Source organism: Alexandromys fortis, unplaced genomic scaffold, assembly GCF_014885135.2.
Source record: "Alexandromys fortis isolate MF-2015 unplaced genomic scaffold, M_Fortis_MF-2015_v1.1 scaffold_213, whole genome shotgun sequence".
Lineage (NCBI taxonomy): Eukaryota > Metazoa > Chordata > Mammalia > Rodentia > Cricetidae > Alexandromys > Alexandromys fortis.
In genome coordinates, this window is record NW_026068093.1 from 1,560,231 (window position 1) to 1,581,854 (window position 21,624).

Genomic DNA, 21,624 nt, shown 5'->3' on the forward strand with positions numbered 1-21,624 from the left:
GGAGTCTGGCAAAACTCAGAAGCAGCCGGTGAATGTTTTCCCAAGGGAAGATGGAGGCGGCTGTGAGCCCAGCATGGGGAAGGGAGCCAAGGCGGTAATGTGTAACCCATCCTCCTGGGAAGAGGCTGATACCCTCTACAGTCAGACTTAGGAAAGACCCCTGGAAAGGACTCCAGTGGGCCTGGTGTGGTGACCCACAGGAAGCTGGGCACCACGCACTGGAGGCACGGTAAGACAGGACGCTGGTGCCAGGTAGAGGCAAAGCCATTGCAGCAACCATTGAAGACGGACAGGTGAGAGGAGGAGGGCCTGAGATGGTACAACATCCCGGAGTGGAGGCCTCCCAAAATGGAGGTGGCATGAGCAGAGTGGGAGCAGCAGAGGCCAGAGGTGGCTCCTACTTGGGATGAGTATTTCCAGTGAGGCTGGCCTGGGAAGGAGGGCTGAGCCGTAGGGCATTGATGACTCAATGAGGTGAAATGAGGGCCCATGTGTGGAACAGCTGGGCTATGTGAAGAGGAGACACTTCTGAAGAGCATGCAGGGCAACCCAAGAGGCTTAGAAGAGGTGAAGTGGGTATAGCTAGGCTCTGGAAGAGACTATTACAATCCATAAGAGCCAGGGCCCTGGGGTCAGATCTCCCATTAAAGGTCATTGGACATAGGTTTCTGAAGAATACAAAACATTCCTCACTGTCTCCCCACAGACCACCAAAAGGCAGCAAAGAACTTGTTGTGAGAGATTCATTGTAAAGGGGAATGAAAATGTGGGAAGAAGTTGCACTGGAAGCTAAGGGTGAGAAAATAATCCCTGTCAGACTTGAGAAAGGCAGATGCAAGACCATCAACAAAAAATGCTGGAACAGCCAGTCTGCAGCACTGCACAATATCCAGCAAATACCTGGGCTCGGGGTAGAGAAAGGTTGCTACAGAGGCCAGTGGTGCCACTGTATTAAATAAATAAACTGGGGGCTGGAGAGATGGCTCAGAGGTTAAGAGCATTGACTGCTCTTCCAAAGGTCCTGAGTTCAATTCCCAGCAACCACATGGTGTCTCACAACCATCTGTAATGGGGTCTGGTGCCCTCCTCTGGCCTGCAGGCATACACACAGACAGAATATTGTATACATAATAAATAAATATTTAAAAAATATTTTTAAAAAATTAAATAAACTGGCCTCTTCCCCACACCAGCAGACAAGAGATCCATCCTTGGAGAGGTAAGATGGAGAGCTTGTGAGAGAGTCATTGTGAGGGCCTAGTAAAGTCTCCTTTACTAGGTGCACAGGTCCCCACCAGATGCAGACAGCACCTCCAGCCCCTCTGCTACAGGATCTGGTCAGCCCCCAGGACTTCAGCACTCCACAGGAGATTGGAAGCATCTTCTCTGGGGGCATCCTGCACCCACCTGAAACACAAATTTGGCATCAGGAGTTCCCCTCAATGAGATCTCAGCCAGGTTTGTCATGGGGAATCCAGTTACCAAATCCTAGGGTACTTTGGCTTTGATCACCTTGTGGGTCCTATCTAAATAAAGGTGGCCAAGGAAATTTCTTTTTAAAAGGAAAACAGGTTCTATGTGGGAAACAGACCATTCAGGGAGAAGAAAGTATCAGAAAACAAAGTTCTTACATTTTTAAAGAGACAAAAATGGAAAAACAAGGACTAGATGCTAGTTAGGCACAAAAGAAAGGGATAACCCGCTGGCTCAGCCAGTAAGGCTCCTGGCACCACGTCTGCCACCCTGAGTTCAGTCAGGGCTTACATGTTAGAAGGAAGAACCTGGCCATTATGCATGGTCCAGAGTTGTGCTTCAGCAGCAACCAATTGTGGTTGCTATGTATTCCTTAAGGCAGCTGTGGAGTGTTCAAAATAGCCAAACTACCATGAAGGCTTGGCTAGTAATCTTAAGCTCAAGGTTCCAGAGAAGGGTATAATTACAGTCCAATCTCCCTGGCCCCCCAATGTCTTAACTTATTTTAAGAAAAATAGCTGAGCATGACAGCTTATACTTGTAATCCCAACACTTGGGAGGCTAAGGTAAGAGGATTGCCATGCATTGGAAGCCAGCCTGTAGTACATAGTAAATACTAATGCAGCCAGAACTATACAGCAAGACTGTCAGAAAGAAAGGAAAAATAAACATTAAAGGGGTACTTAGAATAAAAGCCCATCATTAACTTTAATGGCATTCAATGGTGCTCAATTCTTAACCAAATACCCTTGGGAGAAGTTAGATTAGTGTATGTCTCATACACCTAAACAGCGGAGTGCTCAAGATTGAGGGACAGGCCAGCAGCACCAGGTGCGTGAGAAGGTCCCTGCCTGAGGTAGCAGGAGAAAGACTCCAGGAATAACCCATATGTGACAATAAGAAAGTAGTGACTGGGGAGGGGTGCACACAGCAACACAAGAAAGAAAAGACATTGTTGGTTTACCACCTAGCACTCTGGCAACAGCACTTACAGCCATCTAAGGTGAGTGCTGAGGAAGACTCTCAACTGCCCTGGAGCCGTAACTCAGGGATGGAGGCGTGGGAAAGGTGAGTAGCTAGTTTGCTCTCTTCAGTGGGAGGTTGTGGGGATTAGTGATGGCTGCAGATCCTTCGCCTGCCCAGCACCACACACTCTCTTCTTGTCCTTCCTCTTGAATCTGGACAGGCTCTTTGGCTCCTGAGCTCAAATATGGCAGAAGTGATGTTGCACTGCCTTGGGCCATGCCTTAAGAGACAGGTTGTTTCTGGTCCCTTTCTGTGAGAGCCACACTGTAAGGAAGCATTGAGGCATGCTGGAAATGCATTCACCCAACCTTCACCAAACCACCCCAGCGGTGGCCTTACAGAGGAGAATCAAAGCCCTGTCCAAATTGCAGATTTGTGCCAATTAAAAAAAAAAAAAAGATTGTATGTAGGTTGCTTGGGGATAGTTCATGACAAAATATTAATGAAAAATATCAGTAGACACAGCTTAACATTGAAGATGGAGAAATGGTAGTTTTCATTTTTCTGTTGTTTTTCTAAGGTGTCATTTTTACAAACTGGTAATTATAAAAATTAAAAACCCCAAGCCAAGATTGTGGGGACTAGGGAAAAGGCTCCATAGATGAGTGCTTGCCACCAACAGAAGGTGGCCTGAGGTTCTGATCCCAGAGCGCACACAAAGCAGTGCAGGTGTGGCAGTGACCAGCAATCCCAGCTCTTGAGGCAGAGAGGGATCAGGGAAGGTGCCTGTCGTCACTTTGGGACTCCACAAACACCCACCTGCTCATGCACACACATACAGTGATAAACACAGAGGGGGAAGAGGCTGCCTCTGAGGTGGGAAACGCAGTGAGGAGCATGGAAGTGCTCTCTCATTTTGTTATAATAAACCTGCCAGATCCATTTGACACTTTACATCTATGTATAATTCGGATTTAAAAAAATAAAAGTAGGGGGAAAGCTATTTATATTTAGCCAGAATGGATCCACAATTGGCCTAAAAGCTTTCCTGTACATTCAGCAAGGAGTGTATTAAACAATCCATTATTCTAGTAACTAAGATAAAAATCCCTGCTGACAGGCAGACTGGTATCCCCAGACCATAAAATGCTTCCGTAAAGTCTCTTAAAGACACAGGCAGCAGACTTGGTGGTCATGAATCCTGGTTACCTCAGTAGACCTTGCAGGTTCCCGTGTCAGAGTTGAGGTTTGGATGTGGAGTCCGAGGTGTGATTGTGGACCTTGGGCAGAGAAAAAAAGAAAAAAAAAAAAAAACCTAGGAAGCCTGGGGGGGTGGTATGGCAGGTAACACTGTAGGGAGCTTCCAGAAGGGCTGAACAGGGGCCTTACAGGATACCAGTTAAGGCCTTTGTGGACACAAATCACAGACTTCGGGGACTAATTGGAGTTGAGGTAGGGGTGAAAGAAACTGACACAAATTAAAGGATGAACTCTACTCTGGTGGATTCAAAAACAATGGTGATGCTTTGTTTAACAATATAGAAGGTAGAGCTAGGGGGTAGCTCTGTGGTAGAGCACCTGCTTAGCATCTAAGAAGCTTTGGGGTCCAACCCCCCAGCACAACCCCTTAAAAAGAAAGGTTCTGGATCTGAGAAAATAAGTTTTCAATTTGCACATAAGTAAATTCTGCTTATTACCTTAAAATTTATTGTGGGCCTGGAGGGATGGCTCAACAGTTAAGAGCACTGACTGTTCTTCCAGGCACCTCAGGCTTGAGTCCAGTGGCTCACAGATGTCCTTTATCCCAGTCCCACAGGGATCTGATACCTTTTGGCCTCCAGGCCCCAGGCACAGTTGTTGTACACAGACAAACATAAAGACAGAAAATCCATATACATAAAAATAAATTTAAAAAATAAGTATAGCCAGGCCTATTAGCACAACCCTGTATTCTTAGCTGCACAGGAGGCTGAGGCAGGAGAATGAAACTGGCTTGGGCTACAGCGCCTATGAATTAAAGCCCAGTAAATTGGGTAATTTAGCAAGACCCAGTCTCAAAACAGAAACTAAAGGTGAAGGTGTCTTAGGGCATAGCCAAGGGTGGAGTGCTGGCCTGGCTTATGTGAGTTCCCCAAATTACATCCTCACCCTTGCAAAAAATTAACAAGTGGTCAATTAAACCTTAGCATACGTTAATCTCCTTGATGCTGCTCTACCTTTCTATGAGCTGTTATGATTTCCAAGAGGTTTCTTTCTCTAGTATGTACAAAGTCATTTTAATATGTAAGATCCTTTTAAGTAATTTTACTTTAAAAAGGTTGTTTTATCAAACAGGTTGATGAACGGCACTGTGTTCTTCAGTGTTCATAAATTGTACAGTTCTGGAAAGCAGTTAGCCAAATACCAAAGAAATGAATGCAGAACGGGGCAAGAAACAAAGACTCTCCTTCAGCATATTTTACCTTAATAGATTTTTCCAACTAACAAGAGTGCTTCTAGAATGAGATTGTCCTCCTGGTGCTTATGACATCAAATCACAGTGAAGTTACTGAACATGGCATGGGAGAACTATGACTTTGCATTTCTCCGTGCCCTGATTCCTCCAGGCACCACAAAATCCAGATTCCATTCACTGACTTAAAAAGATGACTTAGGGGCTGGGGACAAGGCTCAGCAGATAAAGCATTGTCATGCAAGTCTGATGACCTGAGTTCAATCCCCAGAACCCACATAAAATTTTTTAAAATGGAAGGAGAGAACCGACTGCACAAAGTTTTCTCTGACCTCCACATGCACCCATGGCATGCACACCCCACGTCATGCACATCACAATGATATATGTTCAGAGGATGACTTTAAGCTACACCTGCTGCCACCACAGAGGACGTCTTGCCTGGTGGGTAAATGAAACAGTCAAGGGTGCCCAGAGTCATTTCTGCCAGGCCCACTCCTGAACCCCTAGGTCCTCACAGGCTAAAGCTGCAGTACTGACTCAACTGTGCATAGTCTCCTCCCAAGGAACCCCCTGAGGGGCAGGAGCCTTGGTGTTGGAGCAGTCTGCTTCCTGTTTCCACCCCAGGGCCCTGGCAAGTTCTGTGTATGGGGATGCTCACATCCTGCATGGCTTGGGGATTGACCTGCCTGGGGTGATGAAAGATTGAAGAAAGGACTGACATACAGACACAAGTACAGAAAAGCTGGGATTGGGTAGACCATGCTCCCTCCAACGGAGGGTACCAACTGCAGCCAGGAACCTTGGTGCATTTATTTCATACAGCTGAGTTAAGGAGGCAGATTTAGCTCATCTTTGTAAGAAGTCTCCCGGGGAGCAGTCCGGCTGCAGTCATCCCAGAGGAGGAAGCCGTGGTTGGTAGTTTTCTGCATAAACTGCTAAAATTCACATTCAGTTCAGGGGAAGGCTTTGTCACTCCCATGGGTCTGAGGCATTGGGGTCCTTGATGCAGCTAAACCCATGTCAGCAACACACATTCACCAAGGACTTCATCTACTCCTTACACTTAACACAAGGCTTCTTTTACTCCCCACGGTGGGGGAGGGGTGTGTGTATATTCCTTGCTGGAAATGGAATGATCAAAGCAAGGTCCTACCTCAGGTCTCCATCAGAACAGAAGGGTAGCTATGCCATAATGAGCCACCACCTTTAACACTGGCCCTGGGCTTCACTTGCAGGCCTTGCGGGATTCCAAGGCTTCTTTCTTTGTTCTGAAGTTCAGGGTATGGCCTCCTGTTCCTTGTTTCTTCCTCCCCTTTCCCCTCAGTGCAGACTAAACCAGGTTTCCCACTGAATCCCCACAGCAGCCCTGGAACACGTGGCCTGTGACATGCCCATTCTCAAGTGAGAGATTCTAGGTTTGGAGAGGCAAAGCTTTGAAAGATAACCAAAAAATGGTACAAGTGAGTGGAGGCTCAGATCCAAAATTTACTTCCTTTATTAAGCATTTTAAATTCTAATTGTGTGTGCATGGGTGTTTTGCCTGCATGTATGTCTATGCACCACTTGTGTGCCTGGTGTCCACAGAGGCCAGAAGAGGGGGTTGAATCTGGAACTGGAGGTAGTCAGTTGTGACCAGATGGTCCTAGGGATCAAACCCAGGTCCTCCATAAGAGCAGCCAGTGCTCTTAACCACTGAGCCATCTCTCCAACTCTGATTTCTTTCTTTCAACTACACTTCTCAAAACTCAGCTATTCATGTATCACTTTAATGTTATTTTTTTTTGCCATGGCTAAATATTGCCTGTGGTCATATTTATTTAATGTTTTTCATTAAACAAGCTTAAGTTTTTCCTTGAAATAATTAGAAAGGGAAACTTATAGCTACCAAAAACAGAGGCTGGCTAGGGAGGTAACAAGAATTGGTGGAGTATTCATCTAGTTATGTGCAAAGCCCTGGGTTCCATCCCCAGTACCCAATGAATGGGGTTCTGTGGTGCCTGACTGTAATCCCAGGGCTAGGGGAAGGTGAGATGGGATCGAGTTCAAGGTCATCTGCTTATATAGCAAGTTTGGAGCAAGCTGGGTTCATGAAGGAGAAGGGGGGAAAGAGGGCAGAAAAGAAGATAAAAGGGAGTAACCAGAATATTTTATATAAATGCATGAAATTGTAAAAGAACTAAATTAATTAAAAAGCAGAAGACCACCATCATCAGCCAAGAGTAGAAGGCAGCTGCGTGTTTCAAGCCTGCAATAGCAGTGTTAGTCCTTCGCCTGCAGGGCTCAGGCTGTAGTGTTTATCTCTGCTTCAAAAGAGATGGGAAAGTTATCACAATATTCAAGACATTCAGGAACCAACTGAGAGAGAGTCCTTGATAACATCAAAAGAGTAGGAAGAGAGCTGACAGTGCTTCCCAGCACCAACCCATAGCCCCTGTGCCTGGGAGGCTGGAACCAGGGATCTCTTGAAGACTCCATCTCAGTAGTGGCTCAATAATAGTTTTTGCCCTGTCATAGTAGCTAAACTAGTCCTATTTCACCTTAAAGACCATACCTGACACATGATTTGTCACATCCTGGAAAACACTGATTGAGACGGAGACGAGAACCATGGCATGAACAGACAGATCCAATCTGCATCGCAAACCTGCTCCTTCCTCTTCCTTCTGAGACAGCTCACACTGAGGAGGGCTGGCTGGCCCACCAGTGGTACACAACTGAAGACCATGACTCCCCCTATCCCAGAATTCACAGCAAGAGGTATAGAGCCTTGTAAGTCCCTCTTCCATCCATGACTGATTGCTGACAGCGGCAGTCTTGTGGAGGCCCAGTACAGGTAACTGCAGTTTCTGAGTTCATGGTTGTGATGACTCTGCAGTAGCCAGAAGATGGCATTTCCACATCCCTCTTTCTGCCTTCTGACTTACATTCTTTCTGCTTCCTTCTTCGCCTTGTTCCCTAAGCCTTAGAAGGGTGGTATAAATGTCTTTATTCAACCTCTTTAGGACTGAGCACGCAACTACCCTTTTCTCAATAGCTGGGCCTCAAATGCAATCATTGGGCAGTGGTTGGTTGCCTCCAAAATACATCTTTCTTGACAGGTCTTTTCTAGCTCTGGTAAGTAACCAAGAGGAATGGCAAGAGTCTAAACTGTTCTGAGAGTCTCTGAAGCATCCCTGACCAACAACTGGCATGAACCTGGTACTGGGATCTTTTTGTTTAGTAACCAAACAGCATTATCCAACCATGTAGGATATATATACATATATATTACATATATATTACATATCCTCTAACTTATATGTGAGTAATTTATATATCTGTTGCAAAGTGAGTTTATATGTGACATATATACTTTGTTTTGGCTAACCACCCCCACCTGATCCCCTCACTGCCTCAACTTCTTTCTCTAATTAAATCTTTCCACTCCAAAGAACATTACTGCTATTGCAGAGAACATGGGTTTGATTCCCAGAACCCAAATGGTGACTTATAGCACTAGTAACTCCAGTTCTGGGGGATCCAGAACTCCCTTCTGACCTCTGCATGCACCAGACATACACACGGTGCACTTAAATACATGCAGTCAAAACATAAAAATAAATCTTAAGAAACAAAAGCAAAACCCTTTCCAGTTGCAGTATTTTTCCTCTCTGCTTTCATTTTTATAAGGAATAACCCCCCCCCCCACACACACACACAGCCTCCTTTCTAGTTTCCTGGCCTCCACAAATGCTCCAAGATAAGCACACATAACTAAAGAGCTAAGAGTCACATATAAGAACATGCCACCTTTATATTTCTGGCCGTGGGTAACACGGTGTATTTTTTACAATTCCATATATTTATCTGAAATATTCCATTTTCATTACAGATGGATAAAATTCATAAGTATACATGCTCCTTTAAAAATAATAAAACAGTTTGTTTTCCTGCTGCTCTTCTGAGAGGCAGGCCAGTCTTTGTCTCTTCGTCCTCTCCTTCCTCTATTTTTTCCTCTTCCTCCCCTTTGCCCTTTTCTTATTAAACTCTGCACTCAAAAAAATAAGAATAAAAAATAACAAAACAGCTACCAAATCCACAAACATCCCAACCAACACTGAACAGCCCTGGGTTTGCAGGTTACTGGGGGTTTAATCATCATTTACTTAATCGGTTTCTTTCTCATTTTACCCTTCCCACGTTTTCCCTGCCCTTCAGTCTCTTCATCAGCTCTAGAACTTTCCTTATCACTGACTTTATCATTGTTCTCTTTGAATCTTTCTTTCCACTGTCAACCTTGTCATCAAATCCTCCTCCTTCACCCTTCTCCTGCTCCTCCTCCTATCATACATCTGCAGCCCAGTCAGAGCTTCCCAGACCCCTCCAAGTCAGCTGTGCGAGAGCCTTGAAGGCGCTGGGGTCAGTCACAGTTAACAGAGCTGGGCTTTTCATACAGCTGGTATCTCTATCAGACTCAAGCTCCTGCCTTCTATTTCCCCTTAAGTTCAGATGTGTGAGGTTCTCAAGTTCTGCTGTTAACCTGTCCATACTCTCAAAAATCCTGCTGCCTCCAAGCTCAATTTTTTTCAGTGTAGGTAACAGGGAAATATCAGAACTGAAATTAAGCCTACACTTACAAAGGAGGGAGTCTGCATTTACAAATTCAGCCACTAGTCTTTCAATTTTCCATCATTTGATTTGAATTGTTTAGGCCAAGTTCTAGGATAGGCTCTTGGGTCCTGTTCCTCACCTCCTGGTACATCCCCTTCTTCATGTCCATGTTTTCTTCATCACGCCTATTCAGCTTTAATTCGCCTTGAGGCAGGGGTAGAGAAGAGAGAGATGCCGCAGCCTGTACTCCCAGCCCAAGCTCTCTCAGTTCCACTCTCAGAATTTCTGGTCCCAAGGAAGTAGAACTGAGTTCACGTGCAACCTTGTCCTAGTTACTTTCCTATTGCTAGAAGGAGACACCATGACCAAGACAACTCATAAAAAGAAAGCATTTAGTTGGGAGCTCACAGTTTTAGAAGTGGAATCCATGACCATCAGAGTGTGTCAGCAGACAGGCACAGTGACAAGCAGCTATGGCATGGCTCTTGGCGCAGTAGCTGAGAATTTACGTGCTGAGACCATAACCACAAGGCATAGAGAAAGATATAATAACATGGGCTTCTGAAACTTTAAAGCCCACCCCCAGTGACACACCTCCAGTAAGGTCACCGCTCCTAATCTTTCCCAAACAAGTTTCACCAGGTCTTAAAATACATGAACCTATAGGAGTCTTTCTCAAACCCCTACTAGGGGCATCAAATTGGGTGTATTATAAACCTTCCCACTACAGCTCTGGATTCCAAGAACCCAAGGTCACCACTTTCTACTCCCCCCAAGCCAACACTACCTAGGGACTCCTGGCTGCAGCATGGAACTAGAGAACCCTCTGCCCCTTTTCATTCAACTCTGTATTCTTCCTTCATGCTCTCACCCACGGTAGAGCTCTCATCCACTGTAGAGCACAGGCTTGTTCATTATAGCCCAATAGGCATACACACATGAAAAGCCATCCCCTGTCCTGGCCATATTACTTCAGCTCTGAAACTCTGTCAGGCAGAAGGCGTTGAACACTGTAGACTGTCAGCTGCTGCTCTGAAGGGTTCTTAGATTGACTTACAAGATGAAGTCAGAGTACTCCAACCATAGTTGGAGACACAGACCAGTACCTACTCAGCTCATGGGGTTGGATGCCTCAGCAGTCCCAGTCTGGCCCTAAAGGAAACCAGTTCCAATCAGCAACATTGGCAGAGATAGCAACAGGATAGCTGAACTTACAAATAGGGTTCACAAACTCAAAGACAGGGTAGATGGACTTGTAAACAGGGTACCTGAGCTCACAACTGAGCTGTGAAGTCAAGCAGGCAAAAAGCAAGAGCTTCCACTCAGACATTGTCTGGTCATGCACATGCGGAACGGGACTCCCATTTCATTACTGGAATCAAGCAGATCCCTATCAGGCCTGCCCAGAGAGTAACCTAATCTAGACAACCTCTCTCAGGTGTGCCCAGAGCTCGACGCCTGATCCCAGAGTCTGTCAAGTTGAAACTGTTAGCCAACACAAGGGTCATATGAGTTCCTTTCTTAAAGGGCGCTGTGATGACTATTCTTGGTTATCAACTTGACTAGATCAATGAACTAAAACCCAAGTGGCTAGGTACACCTGTGAGGGATATTTTCTTAATTAAATCATTTGAAGTGGGAAGACCCACTTTTAAACCAGATCTTCTGAGGTGGGAAAATCCACCTTTAATCTGGGCCAACCTTCTGGTTGTCAGCCTTCTTAAAGAACCTGGAAGGAAGCTTTCTTTCTTATCTGCTAGCTCTAACTGAAGTCCATCCCTTCACTGAACAACAGCTGGATTCCTGAACCTTCCACTGGTAGACAGTCGTTTTGGACTTGCTGGTCCACAGCCTGTAAACCTTTTTTTTTTTTTTTTTTTTTTGGATGGTGGTCAAGACGGGGTTCCTTCTATAGCCCTGGCTATCCTGGAACTCACTCTGTTGATCAGGCTGGTGTTGAACTTGGAGATCCAGTACCTCTGCCTCCCAAGTACTGGGATTAAAGGCGTGCACCACCACCACTTGGCTAGTAAACTATGCTAATAACTCCCCTTTATATATATGTTTATAGATAGAGATTCTTTTTATAAGTTCTGTTCCTCTGAGAACCCTGACTAATAAAGTTACTGACTGCTTTAGTATCTTTTTTTTCTCTTTTGGGGACACAAACAAAAAAGAATGTGCTACAATGGGCAGCATTCTTCTGTGCCTGCTGGTTGCCTTGGGGCTGATTAGTCCACCCTAGCGTGGGGAGCTCTCAAGTGCTGGCAGCTGACCTGTGCCCTTTTAGATCTGTTGCTAATTTGGTCTCTGTGCTGGGCAATCCCTCTTGTCAAGCTGAGGAAGCCGAGACTCCGAGCGGAGACTTTTCAGTGATCTTCCCTCATGATGAAAACGGGTGATCTGTTATTGAAAGAAATATCCTTGGCCTAAATATCTAAGCATGATCTACTCTAACTATAGTGTGTGATTTTTTTAGTTTATTACTCTGGGGTCCTAACCATTGCTATACTTCATGTGTCATTTTGTCATTAATCTGGCTCAATCCATGTCTATAACGATAACTTGGTAAAAGCTGAAGATATTGTCTATAGCAACAATCCTATTGTAGATTTGTCTACATGAGGGTCCCTGGACTCCAGAGAAGAGACTAATGTTTCTCCAGTCTATGCTGGGTGATTCTAGGGCACTGGGGTCTTAACAGAGGTGTCAAAGTATCTGACTATAACAGCTGGTAGCTTCACAGGGAGTTTCATCCGTAGATCAATACTCTTTTTGATGGAACAGGCTCCAGCGCTCCCAGAAGAGGAACCTGAGAGCATGCCTTGACCTGTCCACACTGTCGAATTTTTCTGAGGCATGTGAAATGGGATGTCTCACCTACTGGCGGCTCTCTAGGAAGGGATTTCAACTAAGCAGGACACCTTACTGCCCTGAACACTTCCCTAATGTCAACTCTTACTTAGTCCACCAAAATAAGAGCCATATGTGGTAGCACACACCTCTAAACCCAGCACTCGGGACGTAGATGAAGGTGGATCAGAAGTTCCAGATCATCCTTGGCTATATAGCAAGTTTAAGTTTGAAGTTAGCCTGAGCTTCCTGAGACCCAGTCTCAGAAACACAAACACACAACTACCACCCACCAACAAAACCAGGCAAATCTCCCTTAAAAAGCCCACACTCAGCCTCTTCACTGTCTTGCCTTTCCTCCCTCTACCTCTTCCTCCTAACCCTGTGCTTAAAGTTCCTACTAAAAGTGTCTTTTAGTAAACTCCAACTCTGCTACGTTTAACTGAAGGAAGAAAAGAGGACAGGCAAGCTGAGCGTGCTACACTCCACCGTCCCGGGTGCTGGGGTCAGGCTGGGGAAGAGCCAGTTTGCCTGTTTGTGCTGCCATGCTGGAGCTGACGACCTCGCACTCAACAGCAGGTGGAAAGCACTGAGTTCTCTTACTGTGTTAGTATGCAGGCAGCATTTTCTCTATTCCCCTATGTCTTACCAGGCCTTCATCTTCAAGTTTTTCCTTACCCTCTGCTCTTTCTTTTTGTCCCTTTATGGGAAAAAGTATATTCATAAATCCCAATTTAAAACAGAAATAAAGAAAAACAACAAGTCCCAAATGATGTCTAAAGCAGCACTGGACAACTTGTAGCGGCTTCTACTCAAGTTACTCTCTCTCTCTCTCTCTCTCTCTCTCTCTCTCTCTCTCTCTCTCTCTCTCTCCCCTCTGCATGTGTGTGTGTGTGTGTGTGTGTGTGTGTGTGTGTGTGTGTGTGAGAGAGAGAGAGAGAGAGAGAGAGAGAGAGAGAGAAGCACAGAGACAGGCCTTGAACTCACAGAGCTCCAACTTCCTCTGCCTCCCAAGTGCTGGAATTAAAGGCACGCAGCACCACTGCCCAGCTAAAAGTGTCTTTGTTAGACTGGCTCACAGGATGTGGTCTGCATAGTCCAGCAATGGTTGTCTCACACTGGAGAGTCTGAGAATAGAATTGTTCAGTCCACGAGGCTGGATGTCTCAGCAGCCCCAGCAACAGTGAGGGCAAGCAGGCAGAATGCAAGGTTTCCTTCTTCCATGTCAGCCCTCTCCTTCCACCACGTGGGTCCTGGGGATCAAACTCAGGTTGTCAGACTTAATACCAGGAACCATCTTGCTGGCTGGCCCAGAGTTCATTCTTTTGAACAAGAGGGAGTAGCCTCCTTTATTGAACTTCAAACAGTCTTGATAACTCAGCCTTTTCATGTAGTTTTTTTTTTTTTTTTTGAGTTTTCAAGACAGGATTTCTCCTGTAGCATCAGGACTTACCTAAGTGTCTTCTCATTTGGGGGTATTTTAGACAATCACTTTGGTTGGACTTAGTGGCACATGCCTGTAATTCCAAGCATGAAATGGAGGGAGATCATGAGTTTAAGACCATTCTCAGCAAGGCGGTGGTGGTGCACACCTTTAATCCCAGCACTTGGGAGGCAGAGGCAGGCGGATCTCTGGGAGTTCGAGGCCAGCCTTGTCTACAAGAGCTATTTCCGGGATGGGCACCAAAGCTACAGAGAAACCCTGTCTCGAAAAACCAAAAAAAAAAAAAAAAAAAAAAAAAAAAAAAAGACCATTCTCAGCTCATATTGAGTTTGTGACTAGCCTGGGCTATGGAAGTCCTGTCTTCAAACACTCCCAAGACTGGTGGAAGTGATGGCTGTTTAACAACCAAAATACGGAGGCCAAAGGCAAAGAGGATAAAATATAAATGTTAAGAGAACAGACCCCAAGTCAGCCAGGCTCCAGGAGATGAATGGACTTCTCATTAAAACCACCACACTGACCTTAAGAGTAAAAACAAAATATAAAAAGGCTTTGCCGCTTACTTGATCCTTTAAATACCCAACAAGAAAACGTACGGAAACTCTTGGAGGAGCTCTAAGCATTAGGCAGCCAGCTAGTCAGGCAGCTAGCCGGCATGAGGTCACTGACGGTGGAAACGCACCCCACCTCCTCGTCTTGGTAACACATAATTTTAAGAAAGGAAAAATATCAAAACTGCCCTCCTTGGAAATTGAAATACTAGGGCTGGAGAAATGGCCCATTGGTTAAGTGCAATTGCTGCTCTTACAGAGGACCTAGGTTCCATTCCCAGACCAACATGGTGGCTCACAACCATCTGTAACTCCAGTTCCAGGGAATCTGACATGCTCTTCTGACATCTGCAGATACCAGGTGTGCATATGGTACAGGCATAAATGTAGACAAAATACCCACATGAATTAAAGCAATACTTTAGAAAAGATTGTAAGTCTCAGAAATAAACAAAAGGAGAGAAAAAAGGGAAAAAGTTAGGATACGATAGGAGCCCCGAGGTGGTGGTGCACACCTTTAATCCCAGCACTTGGGAAACAGAGACAGGTGAACCTCCATGAGTTCAAGGCCAGCCTGATCTACAAGAGCTAGTTCCAGGACAGCAAGGACTGTTACACAGACAAACCATGTCTCAAAAAACAAACAAAAAAAAGATACTATATGAGTTGGGCAATGGTGGTGCACATCTTTGATCCCAGCACTAAGGAAACAGACGCAGGCTGATCTCTGTAAGTTTGAGGCCAGCCTAGTATACAGAGCTAGTTTCAGGACAGCCAAGGCTACACAGAAAATACCTGTCAGACAGCCTACAGAATGGGAAAAGATCTTCACTAACCCCACATCAGACAGAGGTCTGATCTCCAAAATATACAAAGAATTCAAGAAATTGGACACCAAAAGATCACATAATCCAATAAAAAAAAAATTGAGTACAGACCTAAACAGAGAACTCTCAACAGAGGAATCTAAAATGGCTGAAAGACACTTAAGGAAATGTTCAACATCCTTAGTCATCAGAGAAATGCAAATCAAAACAACTCTGAGATTCTATCTTACACCTGTAAGAATGCCAAGATCAAAAACTCTAATGAAACTTATGCTGGAGAGGTTGTGGGGAAAAGGGAACCCTTCTGCATTGCTGGTGGAAATACAAGCTGGTACAACCCTTTTGGATGTCAGTGTGGCGATTTCTCAGAAAGTTAGGAAACAACCTTCCTCAAGACCCAGAAATACCACTTTTGGGTATATATCCAAAGGATGCTCAATCGTGCCACAAAGACATGTGCTCAACTATGTTCATGCAGCATTGTTTGTGTTAGTCAGAACATGGAAATAACCTAAATGCCCCTCAATCGAAGAATGGATAAGAAAAATGTGGTACATTTACACAATGGAGTACTACACAGCAGAAAAAATAATAGCTTGAATTTTTGCAGAAAAATGAATAGAACTAGAAAACATTATTTTGAGTGAGGTAACCCAGACACAGATAATTATCACATGTACTCACTCATAGGTGGTTTTTAAACATAAGTAAAGAAAACCAGCCTACAAACCACAATCCCAGAGAATTTAGACAACAATGCGGACACTAAGAGAGACTTACATAGATCTAATCTACATGGGAAGTAGAAAGTTAGAAAAAGACAAGATTTCCTGAGTAAATTGGGAGCTTGAGGACCTTGGGGGAGGATTGAAGGGGGGAGGAGAGAGGTAGGGAGGGGAGCAGAAAAAAAAGGAGAGCTCAATAAATATCAATAAAATAAAACATAAAAAAGAATACCTGTCAGGAAGAAAAAGAATACCACATGATAGGGAGGAAGGTCACAGTATAGGGCTTTGTTGAGCACATTAAGGAGGGAGTGCTGCCTCCTGGTATAACACGACTGGTCTATAGACTTTTTCTTTTTGGTTTTTTGAGACAGGATTTCTCTATGTAGTCTTGGCCATCCTGAAACTCACTCTGTAGACCAGGCTGGCCCCAAACTTGTGGAGCTCCACCTGTCTCTGTCTTTCGAATGCTGGGATTAAAAGTGTGCACCACCACCATCCTGACTCCATTTTCTTTAATCCTCTTTAATCTGTGCTTTTAAATGAATTTTGGTTTTAAAAAAAAAATGGTATCTGAGTTCTACCTCTGGCCTAGAGACTGGTCAGTCTAAGTTTTTTTTTTTGTGTGTGTGTGTGTGTGTGTGTGTGTGTGTGTGTGTGTGTGTGTCCACAGAAGCCAAAAGAGGCTTCTGATCCCCTGGAGCTGGAGTTACAGGTGGTTGGAAGCCTCCCCAGGTAGATGCTGGGACCTGAACTTGGGAATCTGTAAAAGCAGCAGAGCTCTTCATCACCGAGCCTTCTCTCCAACCCAAGATTTGATATTTCTAAACTAGCCCAGAGAGCATAATGCTACAAAGGACATATTATTGCTCCTTTTAGGAGTTAATCCAACTGGACCTGTCAATCCTCTCTGGCCAGAGGATCCCCACCCCTACCCTCCAGGAAAGTCATTCACTGAAAGTTGGTTCACCTGAAGACACATTAAGGAGATAGGAGCAATAATTATCCCCTTAATGAGATAATGGACTTATATACCCCAGAAGCCCTCCCCTCATGCAGCTGCTTACAGAGCCTCCTACCCTCCCTGCTCAGAATGAAGACTCACTGAATCGATGTAACTTTCTTCCCCATTTCTAGCCCTCCTTTTTCAGAAAAATCTTCTGCCTGCCTGTCCTGACATGACACTCAGGGCATTCTCCCTCCCTGCAGACTACACACACACACACACACACACACACACACACACACACACACACTCCGGGGTGGGGGCACCTCACATGCTTGAAGACCTCCATGGTTGAGTCTGCCTGTTCTTCCGCTCTTAACTCCAGAAGCAGGATTTTCCCCCTTCCTCTTATCCGCCATTCTCCCAACTATTTCTGGCGTTTACAGCTTGCCTGCCATGTGGCGCTTTTCCTCTAAAGCACTAATGAAAAGTTCCTAGAGCTTCCATCTGGGTCTGTTTGTAAATTCTTTTATCTACCAGACTAAAATCCGTGAAAGGCAAGCAAGGAACTCAGGACAGAGAGGGGTGCACCCACACACTGAGACAGTGGGGATGTTCTATCGGGAACTCACCAAGGCCAGCTGGCCTGGGTCTGAAAAAGCATGGGATAAAATCGGACTCGCAGAACATGGTGGACAATGAGGACTACTGAGAACTCAAGAACAATGGCAATGGGTTTTGATCCTACTGCACGTACTGGCTTTATGGGAGCCTAGGCAGTTTGGATGCTCACCTTACTAGACCTGGATGGAGGTGGGTGGTCCTTGGACTTCCCACAGGGCAGGGAACCCTGATTGTTCTTCAGGCTGACGAGGGAGGGGTAGTTGATTGGGGGAGGGGAGGGAAATGGGAGGCGGTGGCGGGGAGGAGACAGAAATCTTAAATAAATAAATAAATAAACAAACAAACAAACAAATAAATAATAAAACCCGTGAAAGGAAACCCCGGGTCGCCCTCGTAACAGATGTGCTAAGCCAGCTGTATTAGTCACCTCCCTATCACTATACCTAACAGAAAAAAATAAAGGGCCAGAAAGATGGCTCGGTACCTAAAATTCTACCTAAACCTGGTGACCTGATTTCAGTTCCCAGAACCCATGGTGAAAGGAGAGAACCAACTCCGGGAAGCTGCTCTCTGATTCTCCGTACACACCATGGCAAGCAGACACCACACTCATTCACACACAATAATTAGTAAACAAGCCAGAGATTTCCTTCCCCTCCACTGGCAGCATAACAGCCCAGTATTGGCCACAACTATTTATGGAAAATGGACTTCACCCTCTTCAGCCCTTAAGATTAAAAGGTACTGCCAGGTGGTGGTGGCACACACCTTTAATCCCAGCACTTGGGAGGAAGAGGCAGGAGGATCTCTGTGAGTTCAAGGCCAGCCTGTTCTATAAGAGCTAGTTTTAGGACAGGCTACAGAACTACAGAGAAACCCTGTCTCGAAAACAAAAAAAAACAAAACAAAACAAAAAAAAAAGATTAATAGATGGGCTGGGTGGTGGTGGTGCACACTCTTAATCCCAGCACTTGAGAGGCAGGCAAATCTCTGTGAGTTTGAGGCCAGCCTGGTCTACAGAGTGAATTCCAGGATAGCCAGAGCTGTGACACAGAGAAACTCTGTCTTGAAACACCAAAGCAGCAAACAAGCAAACAAAAAGATTAAAAGATGAATAGCTACAAGCAGGGTAGGCTATGTAAAGTGCACAATGCTTGATGGCTAAGGCTCGTACAACTGAAAACCAGCACAGCAGGACATCATGTGACTGCTCACTCACATGAAGAAACAAGCCCACCGTAAATTGGCTGGACCCAGCATAGCTGGCCAAGGTGACCCTTAGCCAGTTTTGGCTTCGTTACAGTGCCATTCTCATGTCATTAGCCTTGCATCACTGCCTGCTTCCAGCAGGACTCTGATATGATACCCTTATGTAAGAAAGGGGGGCTTTCATAGTCACCAAAAACAGGCAAATCAATCCACTCGCTAGGTAACACTGGCGGAGCGTCAGCTCTGCCTGCCTCTCCTATAGGGCTCAGATGTTGTCTCCAGTGGTTTTTGTTTTTTGAGACAGAGTTTCTCTGTAGTTTTTTTTTTAGCCTATACTGGAACTAGCTCTTGTAGACCAGGCTGGCCTCAAACTCACAGAGATCTGCCTCCCAAGTGCTGGGATTAAGGTGTGCGCCACTACCACCCCTCTGTCTCCAGTGTTCTTACACACTTTGCTTTTCTTTGAGACAAGGTGTCACTATCTAGCCTTGGCTGGCCTGGAACTCACTATATAAACCAAACTGGCTTCAAAACCACAGAGATCTCCTGAATGCTGAGATTAAAGGTGTGAGGCACCCTGCCTGGCATCAGTATTCTTAACTTCAAGGCTGTGAATGCCAGAGATCAGCTATGTGTAACCTGAGAGATTTACCAACTCAACAGGAATGTTGTTTTATACAAAGTCAAGATAGATCCAAGGCCCTAGGATAGACCGAGATGTTCCTTGGCTTTCAGCTTACAATAATTTCTTCTATGCACAGTCACCATGTTCCACACAGCCAAGATCAGGTTGTCTAGGGTCTTTCAGGCTGCCCTTACACTGGCTGTGTAGCTGAGGATGACTGTGAACTCCGTATTCTCCTGCCCCTACTTCCCCAGTCCTGGGATGGGAGACACCACACCCAGTTTATACAATACTGAAGACTGACCCCAGACCTTGGTGAAGGCAAGACAGGCAGGCACTCTACACCTGAGTTACAGACCAGCCCCAGTACCCTGTTTTGAGATGGAGTGTCACTGTCTTGCTTGGACCATACTTAATCAGCGACTTTTTCACCAGTCTCCTGAGTAGGTGGCCCCATGGGCATGAGTACAGCAGCTCTATGCTTGACCTTGGCAGGATCTTCAATATGGACACAGCTTCTTCAGAGGACTTCAGTTCCCATGATGCATGTGGGTATGGTGGAGCCCGAGGAGAGACAGGCAGATTCTGGGGAGCAAATGAAGCTCCTGGGGTTCCAGGTCAGACCTGTGATTCACGAAGAAAGGTGCCATGTGTGGAAGCTGTCGGCGGTCGAGGGGGTGCAGGGTGGGGGGCTGCTACAGGCAGAGCTTAAATGAAGGCCATTTTTTCTTTTGAAAAAAATATGTGGTTTTTTTAAAAAATGATGTAACATAAAATTTACCCTCTAAACCGGGCAAGGAGGAGGTCGTGGCTGTGATCTCAGGAAATCTCTTAGGAGGTGGAGGCCAAAGAATCAGGGATTAAAGGTCAACCTGCATTACAAGAGAGCCTATATCAAAAAAAAAAAAACAATCAATTAATACTAGTACTAATAAATAGTATAGCAGTAGCACCCTTTGGGAAATGGGGTTACAGCTCTGGTAGAACTCTTGTCCGGAATGTTCAAGGCCCTAAGTTCAGTGCTGAGGACAACCAAAAGTAAAGTCAAATAAAAAGTACCATGTTGTTTTGGGGTGTCTGTTTGCTTGTTTTCCCTTTCCTTCCATCTCTTTTGAGTGAATGTAGCCTGACTGGCCTGGAATGCACTAAGTAGCCCAGGCTGGCCTCACACTCAAAGAGATCTGCCTGCCTCTGCCTCTAGAGTGCTAGAATTAAAGGCGTGCCCAGCCACACCTGGTCTTGTTTTTGAGACAAAGTCTCACGTAATCCAGGCTAGCCTCAAGCTCTTGTAGTCAAGAATAATCTTAACTTTATCCTCTTGTTTCTACTTCCCAGGTGCTAGGATAACAGGTGTCCACCACGCCTAACTTCATACAATCCTTTTTTTTTCTTTTTTTATTAAGAAAAACAAACAGACAAAAAACAGGACCAGGCGGTGGTGGTACACAACTTTGATCCCAATAGAGGCAGGCAGATCTCTGTGAGTTCAAGATCAGCCTGGTCTACAGATCTGGTTTCAGGACACAGAAAAACCCCATCTTGAAGGAAGAAAAAAAAAAAAAGATTTGAGTATACTGAATAATGGTAGCAGGCTAGACAGTAACTAGACAGGGTCTCACTATGGGGCACAGGATGACCTTGAACCCTCCATCCTCCTGCCTTGGCCTACAGAGTGCTGGGATTGAAGGGGTGTCTCACTGTGCTTGGCTGCCTCTATTTCTGAGGTTGAATAACATTCTATTGTGCCTATGGACCACATTCTCTGATCCACTCATCCATCCATGCACATGACTGGTCCCAACACCTCTCGGCTACTATGAATAAGGCTGAACCTCACACACACAGGATCTGGGCTCAAACTGTACTCTGAGATGGGATCACTCCATCATAGAAATACTTTGAGAAATACTGAGCCTACAGGAAGCTCCCAGTCTCTCTCTCTCTCTCTCTCTCTCTCTCTCTCTCTCTCTCTCTCTCTCTCTCTCTCTCTTTCTCTCTGTGTGTCTGTCTGTTTGTCTGTTTGTCTTTGTCTTTCTCTCTCTTTCCCTTTCTTCCTTCCTTTCTGTTTTGTTCTTTCAAGACAGGGCTTCTCTATACAGCCCCACTTGTCCTTGAACTCACTCTGTAGACCAGGCTGGCCTCAAACTCAGATCTATTTCTGCCTTCCAAGAGCTGGGATTAAAGGTGTGCACTACCACCCAGCAGTTCCCAGTTCCTTATCCTAGGATGTGCTCAAGCATGGAATCCCTCTGCCTGCCCAAGAGTATAGGGGTCAACACCAGAGATAAACCCTGCCTGCTCCTCAGGAAGGTCTGGGCTTGGCTCAGGGCACTGCA